This window comes from Stegostoma tigrinum, unplaced genomic scaffold (assembly GCF_030684315.1).
Source record: "Stegostoma tigrinum isolate sSteTig4 unplaced genomic scaffold, sSteTig4.hap1 scaffold_319, whole genome shotgun sequence".
Lineage (NCBI taxonomy): Eukaryota > Metazoa > Chordata > Chondrichthyes > Orectolobiformes > Stegostomatidae > Stegostoma > Stegostoma tigrinum.
In genome coordinates, this window is record NW_026728247.1 from 7,124 (window position 1) to 26,899 (window position 19,776).

The 19,776-nt window shown below is 44.8% G+C and overlaps 1 long non-coding RNA gene across 6 annotated transcripts in view; it reads left to right on the forward strand.

Annotated features, from left to right (window-relative positions):
* The first annotated feature begins 770 nt into the window (after nucleotides 1–770).
* LOC132208228 (uncharacterized) overlaps nucleotides 771–19,776 on the forward strand; it is a 30,146-nt gene continuing 11,140 nt past the window's right edge. Inside the window, exons 1-4 of one of the 6 annotated variants that reach the window (XR_009444312.1) lie at nucleotides 771–887; nucleotides 5,409–5,726; nucleotides 6,270–7,712; nucleotides 8,600–8,752. This is a non-coding gene — a long non-coding RNA (uncharacterized LOC132208228). Of the gene's footprint in view, nucleotides 888–5,408; nucleotides 5,727–6,269; nucleotides 7,713–8,599; nucleotides 8,753–19,776 lie in introns of those variants that run through there. The other 5 variants (XR_009444313.1, XR_009444316.1, XR_009444314.1 and 2 more) reach the window with 5 other exon arrangements.

Below are 19,776 nucleotides of genomic sequence, written 5' to 3' on the forward strand. Positions count from 1 at the left end.
AAGTTAATGAAGGAATCTTCTTCTCAACCTCTCTCCTCATCTGAGGTGCGGTAACCTTCAATTTAAACCACCTCCAGTTATATCTCTCGACTGTGAGAGCAGACCTGTGGTCTCATCTGGGACTATAGTGACTTTGAATCTCCAAACCAAGATAATTTCTCACCAATGTATTGATCTCATCTTTGACACAAGACAAAAAAACAAACAAATTAAACCCAATGAGATGAATTTTGGATCACTGGATTACATGGCATAATTGGACAACGAAATGCACTATTGTTAAAATAATTAGGAATTCAACCAGAAAGGCCACTAATGTGAATCCTGGATCTGTGTATCATTTGAAATTATTTAATTGGATAGTTTCAGTATTTGGCCACAAGATGGAGAAATCTGCTGAGGTGATGTACCCAGAAGATAGAAAGATGATAGAAATGTTTGGAGAGATATGGGCCAAGCACAGGCAGGTGGAACTAGTTCAGTTTGGGATTGTGATCAGCAAAGGCTGGTTGGACCAAAGGATCTGTTTTCATGCTGTATGACTCTATGAAACTCAAGCTTAATTGTCCGAAACTCACATTCAGACATATCTAACCTTGATCATAATCTTACAGAAAGATAGCCGACTTTATCCCTCAGAGTTGCAGACTCTTCAATTTTACATCCTCAAAGACATTTAGCAGGAATAGCATGGATTATAGAGTGAGTTGAGTAGATTGGTTCATTATTAATTCTTAACTAAATTTGATTTATTTTACATTTTTAGACAACATCAGGTGAAGATGTGCGTGATTTCACCAAGGTGCTGAAAAATAACTTCAGATCAAAGAAATACTTTGCCAAACATCCTCGCTTGGGTTATTTACCACTACAAACAGTCCTAGAAGGTGAGAACCTTGAGATGTAAGTTTATTGATGTGAGATTTACTAATGTATCAATGCCCATTTGGGAGTTGACAAATATTGCAGCATTATTCGCTCTGCAGCTGAGCAGGAGAGTGAGGTTGTCCATTTGCGCCGATATCAGAAGTACACAATACAAGAACAAGAGGGGCTTAACTGATATCATTGGTCCTCTCGCCTTCAAAACAGTGTAGTTACTCAGAGTGCATCTGCTGTGGACTTGTTGATACTGTCACTAACGTGCAACCTTCCTTGATATCTTTCTCTGTCCTCCAGTTCTGTCTTTTAAAAACTACAATCAATTACCCTCTCCTTAAAAGGAAAGAACCTTTGGCTGAACAGAGAACAAAGAACAGTACAGGCCCTTCGGCCCACGATGTTGTGCCGACCTATTATCCCACTCAGATCAAACTACCCTGCATACCCTTCATTTTACTATCCTTCATGTGCCGATCCAAGAGTTGTTTAAAAGTCTTGAAATGTATCTGACTGCACTACCACTGCTAGCAGCGCATTCCACACACCCGCCACTCTCTGTGTAAAGAACCTACCTCTGACATCTCCCCTATTCCTTCCTCCAGTCACCTTAAAATTTCTCCCCCTCGTAATAGTCATTTCTGCCCTGGGAAACAAAATCTGACTATCCACTCCAGCTATGCCTCTCATCATCTTGCATACCTCTATCAAGTCACCTCTCATTCTTCTTTGCTCCAATGGAAAAAGTCCTCGCCCCCTCAATGTTTCATCATAAGACCTGCCGTCCATTCCATGCAGCATCCTGCTAAATCTCCTCTACACCCTCTCTAAAGCTTCCACATCCTTCCTATAATGAAGCAACCAGAATTGAACTCAATGTTCCAAGCGCTGCTCCATCCCCACAAACTAATGCTCGATTCCAAATCCCTTTTCTCTTGATGCTTTAAATTCAATGCTGTCTTTCGTGTAATTTCATATTTGAATTCACTGGTCCTGAGCCGCTCGCGGCGATGTGCCCCCGCGGTCCTGCTACAGTGCTTTGAGATGGAAACAAACATGACTGATGAAGGTCCACCAGTTGATGTAGTACGTTTAGATTTCAAAAAAGCATTTGATAAATTACAACTCATAAGGTGACTCAAAAGAAAGCAGCCCATGAGTTCAAGGGTAGTATATTAGGATGGACAGAGGACTGCATCGCAAACAGAAGTAGAGAAGGGGCAGCAGGATGGTAACTTATAACTGGTGTCCGGCCACAGGGTCCCTGCTGCGGAGGCCGTACACCTAATGTTCCCTGGGTTGATTTTGGAAATGGAGGAGGGGATTGCCATGCTTAGGAATGTTGGGCGGATGGGATTTATAAGATTGAAAGAAATCTTATTTTTTCAGCATTTAAGATTCTTAAGAGGCTTGATAGTGTATATCCGTAGAGAATGCTCCCATTTGTGAAATATTTTATGACCACAGAGGCCACATTTTCATATTGGTTGCCTGTTAATTCAGGGGAAGAATTACTTCTTTCAGGTGGTAGCAATCTATTCAACACTTTAGCAGAGAAGGTTTTCGAGGTAATGCCATCAATTATATGCTAGGCTGAGATGGCCAGTTTAATTTTCAAATCAAGAAACAACAATAATGAGAAAAGGGTAGTTTTCACAGTGGAAGCTACTTCAAGGATCCCCTTATCCCTGTATTCTTTAGTAATGAATTAAATACATCACTACCACACCATCACTACCATTACAGAAGTAGTAGTAGACAATCTAATGGAGTGAAAGCAGATTAGACTCTTTGCCCTGATGGTTTACTTTCTATGATTCCAAACAAAGGAGCTTCAGAGTTGGTGTATGCATTGATTGTAATTTCTGAAAAAGGTTTCGATTCTCAAGAAGCATCTGAGGGCTGGAAAACTGCCGATGTGACATCCCTATTTAAAAAGGAGAAAGGCAAATTGTTGGAAATATGTGGCAATCAACTGTGAAGAAAATAATAGCAGGACATTTGGAAAATCAGAATCTAATCAAACAGAATCACCATAGCCTGACGAAAGAGAAATTATGTCTGGCTAATTTGTTTGGGTTTTTGGAGGAAGTCCCAACCAGAATTAGTAGAGGAAAACCAGTAAATGTGTTGTATTTGGACTTTGAGCAAGCATTTGAGAATGTACTCAAAAGTAATAAGCTAAGAGCTGAGGTTTTGAAGGTAGTATATTGCTATGGATCAGTATGCTTTGCATGGCCAGGAAGGAGAGATCACATCTACAGTGAAATGCACCAAGTGAATAGATATTTTGGGGAATTTGGTGGCCATGTGGTAAGTCAGTGCAGAGGGTAAGAGGTGCTATTTGCTTGCTTTTTTTGCCTGATAGTTGGTAAGCTTTTTTTTTGAGACAGGGCAAATTGAAGCCAGAAGCGGGGACCCAGAAGGTGAACCCGGTTCATTGGTTGGTGATAGCTACTGGTTTAAGAATCTATTATCGGTAACTTTCAGATTGAAAGTAAATCGGAGAAATATATACAGGCTACAAACTAATGTTTTGAAATCAAATTAAGATATAAGTAATTGAAATGGAGATGCCGGGCCAATGATGATTTAAACCTACATGACGGGGGAGTGGTCAGACACCATACTCCAGCTCAGGGTTGATGAACTGGAATCTCAGTTTCGACCAATCAACAAATCATGCGGGGGAGAGTTACCAGGGAATGCTCTGTTTCCGGAGGCAGTCACACACCTTAGATTAACTACCTGAAGCTCGGTCAGTGGCCAGGGACGTGAGACTGTGACTAAGAACAGGGCAGGTGGAAGGATCCAGGATGTCGTGCAGAAGGAACCTTGGCCTTTGATCTTATCGAACAGGTTTGAGATTCTTTCTTCCTGTGTGGATGAGAGGTCAGGGTATATGGAAGATGAGTAAACTGACTATAGCACGGTGGTACAGGGGGACATTCAAGAGGGGATAAAAAGTGAAATGTAGTTATAATCAGAGGTAGTATAGTTAGGAGAATGAACATTGTTGGTTGTGACTAGGATCGAGAGTCTCGAAAGTAGTGTTGCCTGCCTGGCGCCCAGGTTTAGGATATTCCGTCTTGGCTACCAAGGAATTTGAAGTGGGAGGTGTAGAAATCCAGCTATCGTGGTGGACACAGGTACCATTGATATGGAAGAAAGAGGAAAGAGGTTCTGCTGAGGGATTACGAGCACTGAGGTGCTGAGTGAGAAGGCAGAACCAAAAGGTAATAATCTCGGGATTCTTATCATAGCAATTTGGCACGGTGTGAACAAAACTGAAGATGTAAATGCATTGTTCAAATGATGGCATGGCAGAAATGTGTTTGAATTCATGGGACATTGGCATTGGTATGGGGAAGGAGGGAGTTGTTCCGGTGGCATAGGCTTGATGAGAATCATATTGGGACAAATATCCTGGCAAAAGACATAGCTAGGTCTGGGGTAGGGCATCAAAGTGAAAAGTGTGGAGCGGGTGAGTCCAGTTGCATGGAAAATTATGGAAAAAGTTAGAAGCTAGTAAGTGCTCAGCAAAGTTTCCAGAGCAAGTAATAGGACAAAAAGTATGGAAATAGTCAGGAGTCTCATTTCAGGTGCAGCAGATAAGAAGGGTGGCCGTAAATGCCAGACTGAAGGTCTTTTATTTAATTGTAGGGAGTGTATAAAACAAAGTGAATGAGTTTGTGGTGCAGATGGAAATTGACAGATGTATTGTTCTGGGTATCACAGACATGTGGTTGTAAGGGGATAAGTGTTGGGAACTAAATATCCAATGATACATGTCCTATAGAAAGAACAGACAAATGGACAGAGATGCCAGGGTTGGCTTGTGAGTAAGAAATGGGGCAGCGCTGAAGGAACCACAGGTCTTGAGCTTGTTTATTAATGACTTGGAGGAAGAGGTGAATGTGCTGTGGCTAAATTTTTAGATGACTCAAAAATATTTGGAAAGACAAGGCATGGAACAGAAACAGAGATTTACCAGGATGTTACTTGGATTGGAATGTATTAGCTTTCAGGAGGGCTTGGTGGAAATGTTGTATAATAATAAATGTAATGAGATCAACCATGATCTCACCGAATGGTGGAGGAAATTCAATGGGCCAAATGACTTGTTGAGTGAGTCTTGTTGTTTGACAATGAATTCGTAAAGGTGTTTGTTTTTGTCTCTTGGATGAGATGTAAAAATGAAATGTGTACGCTTCCTTTTCATCTGGCAATAAATAATCGTTCTGAACGATTTCCATTGACTAGTGGCAATCTGACAAGCATCACGATGTAAAGAGATTCTTAGCTTCTTTTTAATTGTAAAGTTATTCTCTGGAATTAATTAAGCATATATTATTTGCATCTCAGGAATTATATTCATCACTGCATCTCAAAAAGTACTCTGTTGTATGATAACAGCATTTTAAAGAACACTCTTCAATGGTTGTGATTTTCAGTTGCCATAACACACATTAAATTACATTGTTGGCCAATCTGTCCATGATTATTTCATTGTCTTACATTTCAAACAGACGAGGAAATATTAGTGATGCAATGAAGAGTTTGATGATAAAATATAATTACTGTTACGGTTTCCTCTTGGACGAAATATTCTCATCAAATTGACTGGTCAAGGAAATGGGACACTGACTGTGAGTACTTTGAGTGTTTAAGTGATTCCTAAAATGAAAATTATGACCTTGATTTCTCTTGCATGCAGATATGAAGAGACTATTTTAAAAATCCTCTCGGTTCGTGGTTCAGGCATAAAGGTGTCACATGTATATTTATGTATATACATGTACATGTGTAATCTGAAAAGAAAATGACGATAAATCACTTGTTACAAGGTGAGAATGAGTTATCCAGATAGTAAGAACTGCCAAAGTTGGTGTCTGAGATAACACATTGTGGAGCTGGGGGAAAGCAGGCAGCATCAGAGGCTCAAGAAAGTTGATGTTTTGGGTCAGGACCCTTCCTCCAAAATGGAGGGTGGACGGGAGCTCAGAAACAAATAGTGTGGAGAGGGAGGAGGTGCTGGGGAAGGTAGGTGGGATGGTGATAAATGAGTACTATCCAGATTGGAACAGATTTACCCCAGAAGGTATTGAATACAAGTTCCAAATCACTCTCAAAATCCTAGTGACCGTTCATGTTTTTTTTGTCTGTGTGTTTCAGTAATTGCATGTCAGTTTGAATGGTTCATTGAGAGTGAGGAACCTATGGACTCACACACACCAACATGGAATTTAATTCAAAGAGTGACTCCTCTTCAAAGTACTTAATCGCTTTTAAAATCTTGACCATTTCTGCTGTCTAGTTAAACAAGTGTAGCTGAATACTGCTTCAATAGGAATTAGTGTTTAATAGGAACATATTTGTGAAACTTACAGTTCCTCAAGCTTTAGCATAAACTGGTGGAGACTTTCGGCGCTTGCAAAAAGGCTCACCTCTCTGTTAATACTGAAGGAAAATTGGAGTTTAAAAGTAAGTTCACCCGGTGTCAGGGAATGAAATGTTAATGTTGACTTGAATATAATTTTTAAAAAAGTAATATATTTGTGTAGCACTAAACTCAAATTAAAATTTGGATATGCCAGTTGACTCCTGTTTGACACTGGATGGAATGGCGGTGACATCAGATTCAGTGATGATTGAGAATCTAAAGAATATGAGGATAAGATTTAAAATCCAAATATCATTGAACTCTTCAAGAAATGTATTACTGGAAAAGGGGGAAAGCATGTATGTCTATTAGAATTGAATACACTCTGAAGGCGGTGGCACAGATGAAACAGACCTGTGTGCTAAAACTTATCACAAATTTCACATTGAATGGAACAGTTTAAACAGGCTGGAGGAAGCAGACATGCCAGCGCAAACTTTTGAATTTGTGCATTCTGTTCATAAACATCAGCAAAATTGTGGGAACCTGTTTATTCTTTCTCTTTTATTGCACAGAACCATACGATTACACTAATTTTGATGAGGAATTTAAAGATTATGAGCCCCGTCCGTTTGACCCGCAGTTTGGCACCATAGGTTGGCACGATCTTCGTTCGAGAAGGAAGAGGGATGTTCCAGACACAGAAAATCGTCAAACCATTTACTACAAAGTCTGTTTCTGCTTAGTATTAATTAATGCAGTTAACATTTTCAGATCGACATGATTGCAGAATGGAGTCAATAAAACAAATTCCATCTGATATTCAACATAAATTTTAAGTTTAGAATAACAAGCTCACAAGAGCTTGGTTTTAGATATCACTTGGGACCACAGACTAACAGACAAAGGAACAAAGCAAAACGACTCTGCGATTTGATGTAGAAACTCCTGACTCCGAAGCCTGCAGCCGCCCTCCAATTCTCAAGTCAGAAGTGTGCCAATGATGGTGCAGATCCAACAACACTGGAAACGATCTTGAGTCTAGACCAAAGCAGCCCCTTGATTGGCACCGTATCCATTCTCTCCACAACCAACTCCAAGACACAATAATGTGTCCATATACAAGATGCACTGCCACATTTTTTTCCAACTATTCTTACACCCGCCTTTCCAGACTTAGAAAACTCATCTTCAAGGTCAAGGACATCAGACATGGTAGCACTAATCCCAGTAAAAATCACCTCCAAGCTACTCTCAAACTTATTTGGAAATGAATGATTGTTCCTGAGTCAATATTAGTAATCTCTTTTGGAACAGCATTGTGGGTCTGTGTACAGCAACATGAAGCTGTTCAAGAAGTCAATTTGTGCTGGACAATCAGCAACAGCTATGTCTCATTAAAGAATAAATAAATCGGAAAGAAATCCATCTGAGAGTCACAAGCAAATGGGTAACTTTTTTTTGTTCACTCTGCAGCTCGTGGGCTATTACCAATTTTGACAATGACAAATGAAGCTTTTGTTTGGTTTGCTATTGATAGCAGCTGTCCACAAAATAAAAACAATTGGCATCAGAGATAATGGGAACTGCAGATGCTGGAGAATCCAAGATTACAAAGTGTGGAGCTGGATGAACACAGCAGGCCAAGCAGTATCTCAGGAGCACAAAAGCTGACGTTTCGGGCCTCGACCCTTCATCAGAAAAGAGAGAGGAGGAGAGGGCTCTGAAAGAAATAGGGAGAGGGGAAGGCAGATTGAAGATGGATAGAGGGGAAGATAGGTGCAGAGGAGACAGACAAGCAATAAGGAAGGAGAGGATCAAATATCAAGGTAGGCTAGCTAGTCATATCAGAAATCATAGTAACGGCTTCTTTCAATACATAAGAAACAAACGTGAGGCAAAAGTAGACACTGGGCCACTCCAAATTGATGCTGGAAGGCAAGTGGTGGGAGATAAGGAAGTAGCTGAAGAACTTAATAAGTACTTTGCGTCAGTCTTCACAGTGGAAGACATGAGTAATATGCCAACAATTAGGGAGAGCCAGGGGGCAGAGCTGAGGATGGTAGGAATTACAAAAGAGCAAGTGCTAAAAGAGCTAAAAGGTCTAAAAATTGATAAATCTCCTGGCCCCAATGGGCTATATCCTAGAGTTCTGAACAAGGTGGCTGAGGAAATAGCAGAGGCTTTGGCTATGATCTTTCAAAAGTCAGTGTAGTTTTTTTTTGAGTGCGAGCAGCAGCGGAGGCAAGACGGACCCGGAAGACTGCAGCTAAGGTAAAGCAGTTTATTTTGAAAATTACTTACCGATAGCGGGCAGCGGTGTTTTTCCTCTTTCAGAGAAGGAGCGGGAGCAGCAGAGGAAGTGACGAGGACCAGAGGGGCAGCCGGGAAGGAAAGCAGTGAGTATAAATACTCACCCTTCGACGCCAACGGCCATTATGAGTGCGAGCAGCAGCAGAGGCAAGATGGACCCGGAAGACTGCAGCTAAGGTAAAGCAGTTTATTTTTAAAATTACTTACCGGTAGCGGGCAGCGGTGTTTTTCCTCTTTCAGAGAAGGAGCGGGAGCAGCAGAGGAAGTGACGAGGACCAGAGGGGCAGCCGGGAAGGAAAGCAGTGACCATATATATCAGCAAGGCGTGTTAGGGAAATGGAGCTGGAGCTGGATGAACTACGGATCATTCGGGAGGCAGAGGGGGTAATTGAGAGGAGTTACCGGGAGTTGGTCACTCCTAAGGCTCAGGACGAGGATAGATGGGTTACAGTTAGGGGGAGGAAAGGGGACAGACAGACAGTGCAGAGATCCCCTGTGGGCATTCCCCTCAGCAATAAGTATACCATTTTGGATACTGCTGGGGGGGATGACCTACCAGAGGAAAGCCATAGTAGTCAGTTCTCTGGCACTGAGCCTGACACTGTGACAAAGAAGGGAAGGGGGCAGAATAGAAAAGTACTCGTGGTAGGGGACTCGATAGTTAGGGGAATCGACAGGAGATTTTGTGGGCAAGATCGGGATTCCCGGAAGGTATGTTGCCTCCCTGGTGCCAGGGTCCGGGACGTCTCCGATCGGGTGTATAAAGTTCTAAAACGGGAGGGCGAACAGCCAGAAATCGTGTTACATATTGGCACAAATGATATAGCCAGAAATAGGTTTGAGGATATAAAAAGTGATTTCAGGGAGTTAGGATGGAAGCTGCAGAGCAGGACGAACAGAGTAGTGTTCTCTGGTTTACTACCGGTGCCACGAGATAGCGAGGTGAGGAACAGGGAGCGGGCGCAGCTGAACACGTGGCTTCGCAGCTGGTGTAGGAGGGAGGGCTTCAGATATGTTGATAATTGGGATGCCTTCTGGGGAAGGTGGGACCTGTACAAGAAGGACGGGTTGCATCTGAACTGGAAGGGGACCAATGTTCTGGGTGGAAGGTTTGCTCGAGTAGTTCGAGAGGGTTTAAACTAGTATGGCAGGGGGGTGGGAACCTGAGCTGTATACCAGAGGTGAGCATTGATGCAGGTGAGGCAGTAGCAAGAGGTAGACCAGCTAGTGGGAAGGATTTTCCTGGGAAGGAACCAAGGAATCGGTTAAAGTGTGTTTGCTTTAATGCAAGGAGTATCAGGAATAAAAGTGATGAACTTAGAACATGGATCAGTACCTGGTGCTATGATGTTGTGGCCATAACAGAGACATGGGTTTCTCATGGGCAGGAATGGTTGCTGGATCTTCCAGGGTTTAGAACATTTAAAAAGAATAGGGAGGGGGGAAAAAGAGGAGGGGGTGTAGCACTACTAATCAGAGAGGGTATCACAGCTACAGAAGCTTCCTTTGTCGAGGAAGATCTGCCTACTGAGTCAGTATGGGTGGAAATTAGGAACAGCAAGGGAGTAGTCACCTCGTTAGGGGTTTACTACAGGCCCCCCAATAGCAGCAGGGAGATTGAAGAAAGCATCGGTCGACAGATTTTGGAAAAGTGTGGACGCAGTAGGGTTGTTGTAATGGGTGACTTTAACTTTCCTAATATTGATTGGAACCTCCTTCGAGCAGAAGATTTGAATGGAGCTGTTTTTGTAAGGTGTGTTCAGGAGGGTTTCCTAACGCAGTACGTTGACAGGCCGACGAGGGGAGAGGCCATTCTAGACTTGGTGCTCGGAAACGAGCCGGGGCAGGTATCAGATCTTGTGGTGGGAGAGCATTTTGGTGATAGTGACCATAACTGCCTCACGTTCTAGATAGCTATGGAGAAGGAGAGGATTAGGCAAAATGGGAGGATATTTAATTGGGGAAGAGGAAACTATGATGCGATTAGACATGAGTTAGGAAGCATGGACTGGGAGCAGTTGTTCCATGGTAAGGGAACTATAGACATGTGGAGACGGTTTAAGGAACAGTTGTTGGGAGTGATGAGTAAATATGTCCCTCTGAGACAGGCAAGAAGGGGTAAGATTAAGGAACCTTGGATGACGAGAGCGGTGGAGCTTCTAGTGAAAAGGAAGAAGGTAGCTTACATAAGGTGGAGGAAGCTAGGGTCAAGTTCAGCTAGAGAGGATTACATGCAGGCAAGGAAGGAGCTCAAAAATGGTCTGAGGAGAGCCAGGAGGGGGCACGAGAAAGGCTTGGCAGAAGGAATCCGGGAAAACACAAAGGCATTTTACACTTACGTGAGGAATAAGAGAATGGTCAAAGAAAGAGTAGGGCCGATCAGGGATAGCATAGGGAACTTGTGTGTGGAGCCTGAGGAGGTAGGGGAAGCCCTAAATGAGTTTTTTGCTTCTGTCTTTACGAAAGAAACGAACTTTGTAGTGAATGAAACCTTTGAAGAGCAGGTGTGCATGCTGGAATGGATAGAGATAGACGAAGCTGATGTGCTGAAAATTTTGTCAAACATTAAGATTGACAAGTCGCCAGGCCCGGATCAGATTTGTCCTCGGCTGCTTTGGGAAGCGAGAAATGCAATTGCTTCGCCACTTGCGAAGATCTTTGCATCCTCGCTCTCCACTGGAGTCGTACCTGAGGACTGGAGAGAGGCAAATGTAATTCCTCTCTTCAAGAAAGGAAATAGGGAAATCCCCGGCAATTATAGACCGGTAAGTCTCACGTCTGTCATCTGCAAGGTGTTAGAAAGGATTCTGAGGGATAAGATTTATGACCATCTGGAAGAGCATGGCTTGATCAAATACAGTCAACACGGCTTTGTGAGGGGTAGGTCATGCCTTACAAACCTTATCGAGTTTTTTGAGGATGTGACTAGAAAAGTTGATGAGGGTCGAGCTGTGGATGTGGTGTATATGGACTTCAGTAAGGCATTTGATAAGGTTCCCCATGATAGGCTCATTCAGAAGGTCAGGAGGAATGGGATACAGGGGAACTTAGCTGCTTGGATACAGAATTGGCTGGCCAACAGAAGACAGCGAGTGGTAGTAGAAGGAAAATATTCTGCCTGGAAGTCAGTGGTGAGTGGAGTTCCACAGGGCTCTGTCCTTGGGCCTCCACTGTTTGTAATTTTTATTAGTGACTTGGACGAGGGAATTGAAGGATGGGTCAGCAAGTTTGCAGACGACACAAAGGTCGGAGGTGTCGTTGACAGTGTAGAGGGCTGTTGTAGGCTGCAGCGGGACATTGACAGGATGCAGAGATGGGCTGAGAGGTGGCAGATGGAGTTCAACCTGGATAAATGCGAGGTGATGCATTTTGGAAGGTTGAATTCGAAAGCTGAGTACAGGATTAAGGACAGGATTCTTGGCAGCGTGGAGGAACAGAGGGATCTTGGTGTGCAGATACATAGATCCCTTAAAATGGCCACCCAAGTGGACAGGGTTGTTAAGAAAGCATATGGTGTTTTGGCTTTCATTAACAGGGGGATTGAGTTTAAGAGTCGTGAGATCTTGTTGCAGCTCTATAAAACTTTGGTTAGACCGCACTTGGAATACTGCGTCCAGTTCTGGGCGCCCTATTATAGGAAAGATGTGGATGCTTTGGAGAGGGTTCAGAGGAGGTTTACCAGGATGCTGCCTGGACTGGAGGGCTTATCTTATGAAGAGAGGTTGACTGAGCTCGGTCTCTTTTCATTGGAGAAAAGGAGGAGGAGAGGAGATCTAATTGAGGTATACAAGATAATGAGAGGCATAGATAGAGTTGATAGCCAGAGGCTATTTCCCAGGGCAGAAATGGCTAGCACGAGGGGTCATAGTTTTAAGCTGGTTGGTGGAAAGTATAGAGGGGATGTCAGAGGCAGGTTCTTTACGCAGAGAGTTGTGAGAGCATGGAATGCGTTGCCAGCAGCAGTTGTGGAAGCAAGGTCATTGGGGTCATTTAAGAGACTGCTGGACATGTATATGGTCACAGAAATTTGAGGGTGCATACATGAGGATCAATGGTCGGCACAACATTGTGGGCTGAAGGGCCTGTTCTGTGCTGTACTGTTCTATGTTCTATGTTCTATGTTCGGAAAATTGCTGTTGTAACTCCCTTGTTTAAGAAAGGATCAAGGCAAAAGATGGAAAATTACAGGCCGATTAGCTTGACCTCGGTAGTTGATTAAAATTCTTGAATCATTGTCAAGGATGAGATTTCGAAATTCCTGGAAGTGCAGGGTCAAATTAGAACAAGTCAGCATGGATTTAGTCAGGGGAGGTCGTGCCTGAAAAACCTGTTAGGATTCTTTGAAGAGGTAACAGGTATGTTAGACCAGGGAAACCCAGCAGATGTTATCTATCAAGACTTCCAACAGGCCTTTGATAAGGTGTCTCACAGGAGGCTGCTGAGCAACGTGAGGGCCCATGGTGTTCGAGGTGAGATACTGGCCTGGATTGAGGATTGGCTGTCTGACAGAAGGCAGAGAGTTGGGATTAAGGGCTCTTTTTCAGAATGGCAACCAGTGACGATTGGTGTCCCGCAGGGTTCAGTGGTGGGGCCGCTGCTGTTCACCTTATATGTTAATGATCTGGATGAAGGGACTGGGGGCATTCTGGCGAAGTTTTCCGATGATACGAAGATAGGTAGACAGGCAGGTAGTACTGAGGAGGTGGAGAGGCGGCAGTAAGATTTAGACAGTTTAGGAGAGTGCTCCAGGAAATGGCTGATGAAATTCAATGTGAGTAAATGTGAGGTTTTTCACTTTGGTAAAAAGAATACAGGCATGGAATATTTTCTAAATGGTGAGAAAATTCGTAAAACAGAAGTACAAAGGGATCTGGAATTCTTGGTCCAGGATTCTCTAAAAGTTAACTTGCAGGTAGAGTCCATGATTAAGAAAGCGAATGTAATGTTGTTGTTTATCTCAAGAGGGTTGGAATTTCGAAGCAGTGATGTGCTTCTGAGGCTTTATAAAGGTCTAGTTAGGCCCCTTTGAGAATACCGTGTCCAATGTTGGGCCCCACACCTCAGAAAGGACATACTGGCCCTGGAGCGTGTCCAGCGGAGATTCACACGGATGATCCCTGGAATGGTAGGTTTGACATACGATGAACGGCTAAGGATCCTGGGATTGTACTCATTAGAGCTGAGAAGGTTGAGGGGAGATCTAATAGAAACTTACGAGATAATGTGTGGCTTAGAAGGGGTGGACGCTAGGAAGTTGTTTCTGTTAGGCCAGGAGACTAGGACCCGTGGGCACAGCCTTAAAATTAGAGGGGGTAAATTTAAAACGGAAATGAGACGACTTTTCTGAAGACAGAGAGTGGCGGGCTTGTGAAATTCATTGCCACGGAGTGCAGTGGGGGCCGGGACGTTGGATGCCTTCAAGGCAGAGATCAACAAATTCTTGATCTCACAGGAATCAAGGGCGACGGGGAGCGTGCAGTGAAGTGGAGTTGAAATGCCCATGAGCCATGATTTAAATGGCGGAGTGGACTTGATGGGTCGAATGGCCCTACTTACACTCATATCTTATGGTCTTAAGTTAAAGGGTCGGACATGAAGCCAATCGAGGTGAGTGTAGGTGGGGAGAGGTCAGTCTGGGGAGGACAGACAGGTCAAGGGGGCGGGAAGCGGTTAGTAGGTCAGGAATGGGGGTTTGGCTTGAGCTGGGAGGAGGGGATCGGGGAGAGGAAGAGCAGATTAGGAACGTGGGGACGAGCTGGGCTGGTTTTGGGATGCAGTGGTGGGAGGGGAGATTTTGAAGCTTGTGAAGTCCACATTGATACCATTGGGCTGCAGAGTTCCCAAGCCTCAGTTAAGGAAGGACAATAAACACTGGTCAGTCATACATCAAACAAAAAAAGTTTATTTTTAAAAGAAAATAGGATGCATCTGTCAATCAAGTGGCCAAGTATTATCGAGTTTTGAGAAGATTTTTAGCTCAGGGTTGAGGTTTTGGATGTAAGATTGCTCACTGAGCTGGAAGGTTAGTTTTCAGATGATTCGTCACCATTCCAGGCAAAATCATCAGTGAGCCTCCAGTGAAGCGCTGGTGTTCGGTCCCGCTTTCTATTCAAGTGTTTAGGTTTCCTTGTGTTGGTCATGTTATTTCCTGTTCTTTTTCTCCGAGGATGGTGGATGGATTTGGAGCCAATGTGTTCTCCCTAGTATAGTTTGTGTATGGAATGAACTGCCAGAGGAGTGCCAGAGGCTATTATAATCACAGTATTTAAAAGTCACCTGCATGGACACATGAATAGGAAGGGTCTGGAGGGATATGGGCAACATGCTGGCAAATGGAACTAGTCATTTACGATATCTGGTTGGCATGGAGGAGTTGGACTGAAGGGTCTGTTTCCCTGCTGCACAACTCTACGACTCTGTCTTTGTCTCTTTGTGTCTCTCTCTCTCGCCCTCGCTCCCCCCTCCCATTTTCTCAAAAACCCACCCCTCGCCACACCCACAATCTCTGTCTCTCCATCTCTGTGTGTGCCTCACTCTGTGTCTACGTCTCTCTCTCTCTCTGTTGTCTTGTCTCTGCCACCTCGCTGTGCACTTCTGTCTCTCTTTCTTTCTCTTTCACTCTGTCTCTTGTGTGTGTGTGTGTGTGTGTGTGTGTGTGCGTGTGCGCGTGCGCGCGCGCGCGCGCGCTCCTCTCTGTCTCTCGTCTTGTCTCTGCCTCCCTCTGTGTGTGCTCTGCCGTTCTCTCTCCGTCTCTCCCTGTGAACTTCTCCCTCTCCCCTGCCCCCGCCCCCGGCGCTCTGTCTTTCTCTGTGTCTCTCTTCCTCTCGCCGTGTGTTTATCTATCCGTGCATCTCCACCCGCTCAGCAGGGAGCATTGAGTTTTTTTTTAAAAGTTTAAAAATCTGTTTAAACCCAACCCATCCGCAATCAGACTGCATTTCTAATTCTCTCTCTCACACACACAGTCTGTCTCTTTCTCCCTCTCAGTCAATCCCCTTCCTCTCCTGTTCCTACTCACGCCTTTCCCCCCCCCTCTGCCTCGGTGACGAGTCCGCTGTCTGGAACCCTTTTCCCGGGAGGGGACTGAGGACCCAGCTGTTCTGCATCGGGATCAGCGTACCACGATCCCGGACCCCTACAGCCTCCGGCATGACCACTGGGCGAGGAGCAGGCATCCAGGCTGCTGGAAAGCTCGCTGCTCAGTGGCTCGGCCCTGCGCCGCCTTGGCTGGGAGCGGGGATCCGAGCTGGGAGAAGGCCTCTTCGCCCGGCTCCTGGGCACAGCTACCTGCCTGAACACTAAAATGTGTGGCTGGATGAACACAGCAGGCCAAGATCTTGGATTCTCCAGCATCTGCAGTTCCCACTATCTCTGGTACCTGCCTGAACAGCTGCCTGGCACCGAACCCACCCTCTCTCCTCCCCTCCTCTCTCCCTGCCCCCTCCTCCCTTCCCTACCCGCCCCTCCTCCTTCCCCCCCAACCCCCTCCTCCTACCCCCCTGCCCCGTCCTCCTGCTCCCTCCCTCCATTCATCCATTCCTTCCTCCTGTCAGTCCTCGCTCCCTCCCTCCAGCCATCCATTCCTCCCTCGCTCGGTCCCTCCAGCCATCCATTTGTCCCTCGCTCCAGCCGTCGCACCCTCCCTCCCTCACTCCAGTCAGTCAAAACAACAAAGAAAATTACAGCACAGGAACAGGCTCTTCAGCCCTCCAAGCCTGCGCCGACCAAGATCCTCTGTCTGACCAGTCACCTATTTTCTCACGGTCTGTGTCCATTTGCTCCCTGCCCGTCCGTGTACCTGTCCAAATATATCTTAAAAGATGCTAGTGTGTCTGCGTCGCCCACCTCTGCTGGCAGGTGCCCACCAACCTCTGTGTAAAGAACTTGCCATGCATATCTCCCCTAAATTTTCCTCCTCTCGTCCACGTCCTTTTGGTAATGGACACAGTACTCTAAATGTGGCCGAACCACAGTCCTATACAACTGCAACATGACCTGCCAACTCTTGTACTCAATACCCTGTCCAATGAAGGAAAGCATGCCATATGCCGCCTTGACCACCCTATTGACCTGCATTGTCACTTTCAGGGAACAATGGACCTGAACACCCAGATCTCTCTGTTCATCAATTTCCCCCAAAACTTTTCCATTTACTGTTTCGTTTGCCCTTGAATTTGATCTTCCAAAATGCATCACCTCGCATTTGCCTGGATTGAACTCCATCTGCCATTTATCTGCCCAACTCTCCAGTCTATCTCTGTTCTGTTGTAATCTCTGATAGTCCCCTTCACTGTCTGCTTCTCCATTCCTCCCTTGTAGTGCAATTAGGCAAGACTTAGGAGGCATAGAATGGGTTAGCAAAATGCAGGGGATGGGGACAATTGAATTGTGGAGCTGGTTTAAGGAACAGATATTGCGTGTCCTTGAGAGGTACGTCCCTGTCAGGCAGGGAGGAAGCGATCAGCTAAGGGAACCGTGGTTTACTAAAAAAATTGTATCTCTTGTTCAGCAGAAGAGGGAGGCTGATGTGACGATGAGACCAGTTGGTTCAGATGAGGTGATGGAGAGCTACAGATTAGCTAGGGAGGATTTAAAGAGAGAGTTAAGAAGAGCAAGGAGGGTACATGAGCAGACATTGGCAGGTAAATAAAGGAGAGCCCTAAAGCTCTCTATAGGTATGTGAGGAATAAGAGGATGACTGGGCTAGGCAAAGGGCCAGTCAAAGACAGAAGTGGGAAGTTGTGTGTGGACGCTGTGGAGATTGGAGAGGTGCTAAATGAATACTTCTCATCTGTTTTCACTGAGCGACAGGAGAATATTGCAGAGGAGGTGACTGAGTTAGAGGCTACTAGAATTGCAAAGGTTACGGTTAGTAAGGAGGAAGTGTTATCAATTCGACAACGTGTGAAGGTAGATAAAACCCCTGGGCCTGATGGGATTTTTCCGAGGATTGTCTGGGAAGCTAGGGAGGAGGTGGTGGAGCCTTTGGCCTTGATCTTGGAGTCCTCATTGTCTACAGGTTTAGTACCAGAGGACTGGAGAAGTGCAAATGTTGTGCCCTTGTTCAAGAGGGGCAGTAAGAATGACCCAGGCAATTAAAGACCTGTGAGCCTTGCGTCTGTTGTAGGAAAAATTTTGGAAAGGATTATAAGAGATAGGATTTATAATCATCTAGAAAGCAACAATGTGATTGGAGATAGTCAACATGGATTTGTCAAGGGCAGGTCGTGTCTCACAAACTTCATTGGTCACCTTCTCAAAAAACTCAATCATGTGGATGAGAGTCGGGCAGTTGGCGTGGTGTACATGGACTTCAGTAAAGCCTTTGATAAGTTTCCCCATGGTAGGCTATTGGAGAAAATACAGAGGCATGGGATTGAGGGAGATTTAGCCATTTGGATTAGAAACTAGCTTTCACTAAGAAGGCAATGAGTGGTGGTTGATGGAAAATATTCAGCCTGGAGTCTGATTACTCGTGGTGTGTCTCAAGGATCTGTTTTGAGACTACTGCTGTTGTCATTTTTATAAATGACTTGGATGCAGGCATTGGTGGATGGGTTAGTAAGTTTGCAGATGACACTAAAGACAATGGAGTGGTGGACATTGTGGAGGAATGTTGCAGGTTGCAGGGAGACTTGGATAAACTGCAAAATTGGGCCGAAAGGTGGCAAATGGAGATTAATACGGATAAATGTGAGGTGATTCACTTTGGGAGGAATAATAGGAAGGCAGGACACCGGGTCAACAGAAAGATTCTTGGTAGTGGAGATGAACAGAGGGATCTTGGTGTCCATGTACATAGGTTCCTGAAAACTGCCCCCCAGGTTGATAGTGCTGTTCAGAAGTCTGATGGTGTTTTAGGTTGCATTGGTAGAGGGATTGAGTTGCGGAGACGTGATGTCATTCTGCAACTCTACAAAACACTAGTGCGGCCTCGCTTTGAATATTGCATGGTCGCTCCATTACAGGAAGGATGTGGAATCGTTGCAACAGGTGCAGAGGAGATTTACCAGGATGTTGCCTGGTCTGGAGCGAAGGTCTTATGAAGAAAGGCTGAGGAACTTGGGTGTGTTCTCATTGGAGAGAAGGAGGCTGAGAGGGGATTTAGTAGAGACATACAAGATGGTCAGTGGATTAGATAGGGTGCACAGTGAGAGTCTTTTTCCGAGGATGATGACTTCAGCTGGTACAAGGGGGCACAGCTACACATTGAGGGGTGATGGATTTAAGACAGATGTCAGAGGCAAGTTCTTTCCTCAGAGAGTGGTACGGGGGTGGAATGCTCTGCCTGCCAATGTAGTTAACTCAGCCACATGAAGGGCATTTAAACAGCCCTTGGATAAGCATATGGATGCTGATGGGATAGTGTAGGGGAATGGGCTTAGATTAGTTCACAGGTCAGCGCAACATGGATGGCCAAAGGGCCTGTTCTGCGCTGTGTTGTTCCATGTACTATTACAGTTCACAGATCACATTTAACACTAAAATGAGTGGTAGAGTAAAGAGGATAATGAAAATCTGCAGATGGACACAAAGTTTAAATGAATGGACAAGGGTCTTGCAGATGGAGTGCAATGATGGTAAATGTGAGGCTGTCCATTTTGGTAGCAATTAGGGCAAAATGGAGTATTACTTAAATGGTGAAAAATTGTAGCATGCTGCTATGCAGAGGGAGCTGGGCAACCTTGTGTATGAATCACAGAACGTTTGCAGATGCAGCTGGTAATTGAGGCAACAAATGGAATAGTGTCCCTTATAGTTCGAGTGATGCAGTTTAAAAATCGGGAGGGGATGCTCCAGTTGTATAGGGTGCTGGTAAAGCTTGATGTAGAGTAGTTTGTACAGTTTTAGTCTCCTCACTTTAAAAAGGATGTGCTGGCACTGGAGGGGGTGCAAAGGAGCTTCACAAGAATGATTCCAGAATTGAAAATGTTGCTGTATGGGGAGAGATTGAGGAGACTAGGATTGCACTCACTGAAACTTCGAAGAATGAGGGGTGTTCTAATAGCAACTTTTAAAATGATGAAAGAAATAGATAGGAAAGAAACACGGAAGTTGTTTCCACTGATGGGTGAAATTACAACTGGGGGGCACAGCCTCAAAATAAGGGTGAACAGATTTAAGACTGAGTTGAGGATGAGCTGCTTCATCCAAAGGGTTGTGAATCTGTGGAATTCTCTGCTCAGTGAAACAGTTGAGGT